This window comes from Anolis sagrei, chromosome 1 (genome assembly GCF_037176765.1).
Source record: "Anolis sagrei isolate rAnoSag1 chromosome 1, rAnoSag1.mat, whole genome shotgun sequence".
Taxonomy (NCBI): Eukaryota; Metazoa; Chordata; class Lepidosauria; order Squamata; family Dactyloidae; genus Anolis; species Anolis sagrei.
In genome coordinates, this window is record NC_090021.1 from 325,132,641 (window position 1) to 325,138,640 (window position 6,000).

Genomic DNA, 6,000 nt, shown 5'->3' on the forward strand with positions numbered 1-6,000 from the left:
ATACACTGAAACAATTTCAACTTAGATCATAGAATGACAGTGCTGAGCAGTGTGCCAGGGGTCATCCAGCTCCTCTTCATCAAGTTGCTCAGTCCTCAAAAGAAGATAAAGGAGAAGCAGATAACTTTGGCTGCATTTACACATATCTTCTTGATGACTTTGGTACTGAATTTAGAGCAGGAAGTACGCCTTCTGCTTCCAAGTATGCAAGCGCCTTTTTCTAGGGACTTTACTGTAACAAGCTGCTATTATATCACATTTTCGCGAACTTAACGGTATGGCCACCCTCTTTATTGCACCACCGCTGGTCTCGCTCAACTGTGACATGTTGGCAAAACAATACCCTCCAGCTTCATTTCTAGGTGGGCTGTGTAATTCTGCCCTCCCATTATGCCAATTCTGCCTTTAATTTTTTTAAAAATACATGAAGTGTAATTATTAAATAAATCCTTCTTTCTCAATGAGAAGAGAGTGGAGTAGAGGTGGATTATCCCTTGACACAGAATCATAGAATCCTAGAGTTGTGGGCACAAGGGTCATCCAGTACAACCATCTGCCATGCAGGAACACACAATCAAAGCACTCCCGACAGATGGAATACTTTAAAGCCTCTATGGCTATCATGTCCACTCTCAGCCTTCATTTCTCCAAACTAAATATACCCAGCTCCCTATTCATCACCAGTATTCTGTCACAGAAGGGCCTAGATCCAATTGCATGCATTAAGTGCCATGACCAAGGTGTAATCAGTGGCTATTGATGTCTATCAATAACTAGGAATAGCTTCATTGCAGCAGACCAGAAATGAATATTACAACGTACTGTGCTTCTATGCTGATCTGCTGCCTCTTGTGTAATATAGTTTAGGATATCCTGTGCAATATAGTCTAGGATATCCTAACAGGCTTCTACAATCCAGAAAAACCTTGACCCGTTTCATGTTCCAGCTTTCGGTTGGGGCCACAATCTGTTATTTGGGAGCCTCCCGTAATTGGGAGGGCAGATATCTGTTTTCGCTCTGCGGTGCTGAAAGATCAATTTTCTATCCGTCCATCATGGCGGAGGGAGGGGGAGGTTCCAGGCTTCCCTTCATTTCAGGCATTTAAGCTGTTTCTACTCTAGGGGAGAGGTGCTCAGCTGCAAACAGGCACTCTGAGGAGGCTGCTTGGCTGTTTCTCTAGAGGAAGTGCTTGGCTGCAGGCAGGCACCTGCGCTTTCTGGACCTTCATGCTACACATGCACTTTTTCCAAGGCAAGGAGGCAAGTTCTGCTTCTTACTCTGGAGGAGGTGCTCCGCTGCAGGCAGGTGCACACACTTTATGAGCCTGCACACCACACATGCACTCTTTCCAAGGCAAAGAGGCTGCTCACAAAAAGGAGGCGAGGAGCAGCTCCTGCTTGCTTTCGTGTCGAGCTGATTTTCATATTGGGAGGGATCTTCCCATTATGTGCTCCTGAATATAACGAAAATAATGAAAGAACAAATGTATAAAAGGAAAATGGATCTGTGTGCAACCCTAATATATGTCTTTTCAAGACTTATAAATTCATTGTTTCTCCTCTCCCAGTCTGGTCATCCATGTCCCTCTGCTCTTCAGCTTCATTTCTCATTATTTTTCTTTCTTGTTCTCTCTCTCTGCTTCCACTACATTTAAATTCTCCTTTTCTTCACTCTGCTCCAACAAAGAAGAACAACAATGTGATCTTCTCATTTTTTGTGTGTTTTTTTTAAACTTAGACTGTATTCACACTATATAAATACAACAGTTTGACAACACATTAACTGCTATAGCTCAATTCTATAGAATTCAGGAAATGCTGGATCAAGAAATTTCAATTCCTTGAAATTTCATCTAGCACCTGGAGATCTGAAAATCAGTTACAGTGGACTTTAATTATCCATTATGGTTTGTTTCAAGGACCTTCTGAGGTATCAAAATCCAGATACTTAAATCTTATACAATGGCATCACTAAATGGCCTCTTTCATATAAAATGGTGAATAGCATAAATGAATGCTGGAGGGTTGCTTTCTTCTGAATATTTTCTACCTGCAGTTGGTTGCATCTGTGAATGCACAGCCAATGGATAAAGAGGACTGAATGTACCTATATTGGCCATTGTTGATACTAACTGGCAGTGATTCTCCAAGTTTCTGGTGAGATTATGTCTTAACTCTACCAGGAGAGGCTGGGGACTGAGCACAAAACTTTCTGCATACAAAGCATGCTCCTGTTACAAGGCTACTTATAAACCACCATATTAATTTTATTTATCTGTGCAAATGTTATTCCTAGAGGTAGGATATACTCATAGTCTGTGGCATCAACGCTTTGTAGTTTGGTACTGAATTTGAAAGACTCTGTGCTCATACAGACCTGTACCCACCTGCTCAGACATAGATCATTTACACTACCATAATGACAGCCGAATCTGTCCTGCTAATGCAGTCCCTTTTCCTCATCAATTTGAGACTCAGAAGCAAAATGAAAAGTCTTCTCTCCAAGCGCCATGTGCTCCCCTGACTTCTTCTTTTGTTGTGCAGACCAAAAAGGATTGAAGATGAGTGTATAAATAGGAGTCCAACACAATAGAGCAGAGCATCTAAAATAAATGCTTAGCGACAGTAGAGAGAGATCTCATCCCATCAGAGGGCTGGCAGTGTCTTCTGCATCTATACGACTCAGATGTTGGCTTTTTACCACTTTTCATGCTGTTCTCTGTACCTCACCAAGCCACACAAGGGGCTAAATTTAAAAAGCCAGCGGTCTAGCAGCAGCAAAGGATCATACTGGATTAATATTAATTATTTGTAAAGGGCAAACGTGAAGATTAAAAAAAACCTGAATAGCAAGCTTTTCATAGTCATCACAAGATAAAGATGAACAGAGCATGGTCACATCCTTAATTCCTATCAAGACAACCAACAGGTTTAACTCTTTCTTCTCTTTCTGTCATTCTGACGAAAGTCATCCCTGAATCCTCTGGCCAGGTTATGATGCTACATATGTGGCTAACATCACTTTAAGTATCCTACAAGTATATTTGTGTGTGTGATGAAGAAAGATTGTGGTGGGTATGGTGAACCTGTTGGGAGATTTGAGAAATAGTAGTGCATTGCACATCTAGAGTAGTTAAGACACTGAGCAACAGCCAGTTCCACACTTCCACCGTCATCACTGTACATGGTTTAGAACAGGCATGGGCAAACTTGGGCCCTCCAGGTGTTTTGGACTACAACTCCCACAATTCCTAACAGCCTCTAGGCTGTGGGAATTGAAGTACAAAACACCTGGAAGGTCCACATTTGCCCATGCCTGATTTAGAATTATTATTATTATTTCCGTCACTTTTACCCCGCCCTTCTCACCCCCGGGGGGGGGGGGGGGGGGGACTCAGGGCGGCTTACAGAGGAAGGCACAATTCGATGCCTTTATCACATATACATACATATATAAACAAATTAAACAATTACAAATTAAAAATTTAAAAACATCAATACACATTAATACAATAACACAGCAGTAGGTTAATCCTGAGTTCAGCGTTCGAAGTTTCATAAGTCCATTCCATCTCGACAAGTTCCATCTCGTCATTAGGTTTTTCTTTAGCTGCCCGGGTGTCCAAATGCCTGGTCCCATATCCAGGTTTTCAATTTTTTCCTAAATGAAAGAAGGGACGTTGCCGATCTAATTTCCCCGGGGAGGGAGTTCCATAGGTGGGGGGCCACCACCGAGAAGGCCCTGATCCTCGTCCCGGCCAACCTCACTTGTGATAAAGGCGGGGTCGAGAGCAGGGCCTCCCCAGAAGATCTTAGGTTCCGAGGTGGGACGTAGAGGGAGATCCGTTCGGACAGATACACTGGGCCGGAACCGTATAGGGTTTTATAGGTCAAAACCAGCACTTTGAATTGTGCTCGGAATTGGATCGGCAGCCAGTGGAGCTGACACAACAGGGGGGTGGTGTGCTCCCTGTATTTCGCTCCGGTGAGCAATCTGGCTGCCTCCCGTTGGACCAGTTGGAGTTTCCGAGCAGTCTTCAAAGGCAGCCCCACGTAGAGTGCGTTGCAGTAATCCAGTCGGGATGTAACAAGAGCGTGGACCACCGTGGCCAAGTCCGACTTCCCAAGGTACGGGCGCAGCTGGTGCACAAGTTTTAGTTGTGCAAAAGCTCTCCCGGCCACCGCCGAGACCTGGGGTTCCAGGCTCAGCGATGAGTCCAGGATCACTCCCAAGCTGCGAACCTGCGTCTTCAGGGGGAGTGTAACCCCGTCTAACACAGGCTGTAACCCTATACCCTGTTCGGCCTTACGACTGACCAGTAGGACCTCTGTCTTGTCTGGATTCAATTTCAATTTGTTAGCTCTCATCCAGTCCGACACAGCAGCCAGACACCGATTCAAGGTCTGGACAGCCTCCTTGGTGACAGGTGAGAAGGAGTGACAGATTTGGATGTCATCTGCATAGAGATAACATCTCATTCCGAAACTCCGAATGATCTCCCCCAGCGGCTTCATGTAGATGTTAAATAACATCGGGGACAAGATTGAACCCTGTGGGACTCCACACAACAATGGTTGCGGAGCCGAACAGGTGTCACCCAATAACACCTTCTGAGTCCGTCCCTCAAGGAAGGATCGGAGCCACCGCAGGGCAGTGCCTCCGAGCCCCATCTCCATGAGGCGCCCCAGAAGGATACCGTGATCGACGGTATCGAAGGCCGCTGAGAGGTCCAGCAGAACTAACAGGGACACACTCCCCCTGTCCAGCTCCCTGCGAAGATCATCTACCAAGGCGACCAAGGCTGTCTCAGTTCCATGCCCCGGCCTAAAGCCAGACTGTGCCGGGTCTAGATAATCAGTGTCTACCAGAAACCCCTGGAGTTGTGTTGCCACCACACGTTCCATGACTTTGCCCAAATAGGGGAGATTGGAAACTGGCCGATAGTTGTCGAATTGAGTGGGATCCAGTGATGGTTTCTTCAACAGCGGTTTTATCACAGCCTGTTTTAGGCTCGCTGGAAATTTTCCTTCCTGTAAGGAGGCATTAACCATCACCTTCACCCACTCCGCCAAACCCCCTCTGGCTTCCTTGACCAGCCAGGATGGGCAGGGGTCTAGGATGCATGTGGTGGGTCGCATCTCTCCAAGGATCCTGTCCACATCCTCAAGCTGAACCAATTGAAACGAATCCAACAAAACTGGACAAGCAGATGTTCTCGTTACATCCCAGGAGACTGCCGTTAACATGATGTCAAAGCCTGACCGAATCCGCTCAATTTTATCCGTAAAGAATCGAGCAAATGCTTCACAGCGGGCCACCGAGTTATCCGAGGCCTCGCATTTTGGCGGATTTAACAGGCCCCTGACAACTCGGAAAAGCTCAGCCGGACGATTCTTCGCGGATGCAATATTGGCTGTAATAGATGTTTTTTGAGCTGCCGCTATTGCCACACCGTAGGACCTTAAAAAGGCATTCAGGTGTGTTTGGGCTGGATTGGTGGGATTCTGGTGCCACACGCACTCTAGCCTCCTCTTCTTTCGCTTCATCGCTGCCAGCTCCTCGGTAAACCAAGAGGCTGGTTTAGCTCGGTTACTTGAGAGGGGACGTTCCGGAGCGATTGTGTCAATTGCCCTGGTCAACTCACTGTCCCAGCGAGAGACCAGAGCATCGACAGAGTCGCCAGCCAAGGAGGTGGAGAAATCCCCAAGAGCCGTCAGAAAGCCATTTGGATCCATAAGTCTCCTGGGGCGGACCATTCTAATGGGTCCACCACCCCTGCGGAGGTTGGAAGGCACAGTTAGTCTAAATCTGATCAGATGGTGATCGGTCCATGGCAATGGAGCGATGGTCAGCTCCTCCACTCCGTCACCCTCATCCCATCCCTGCGCAAAAACCAAATCCAAAGTGTGCCCGGCACTATGGGTGGGACCAGATATTAGTTGGGACAGGCCCATGGTTGCCATGGCGGCCATGAAGTCCTGAGCCGCTCCTGAGAGAGA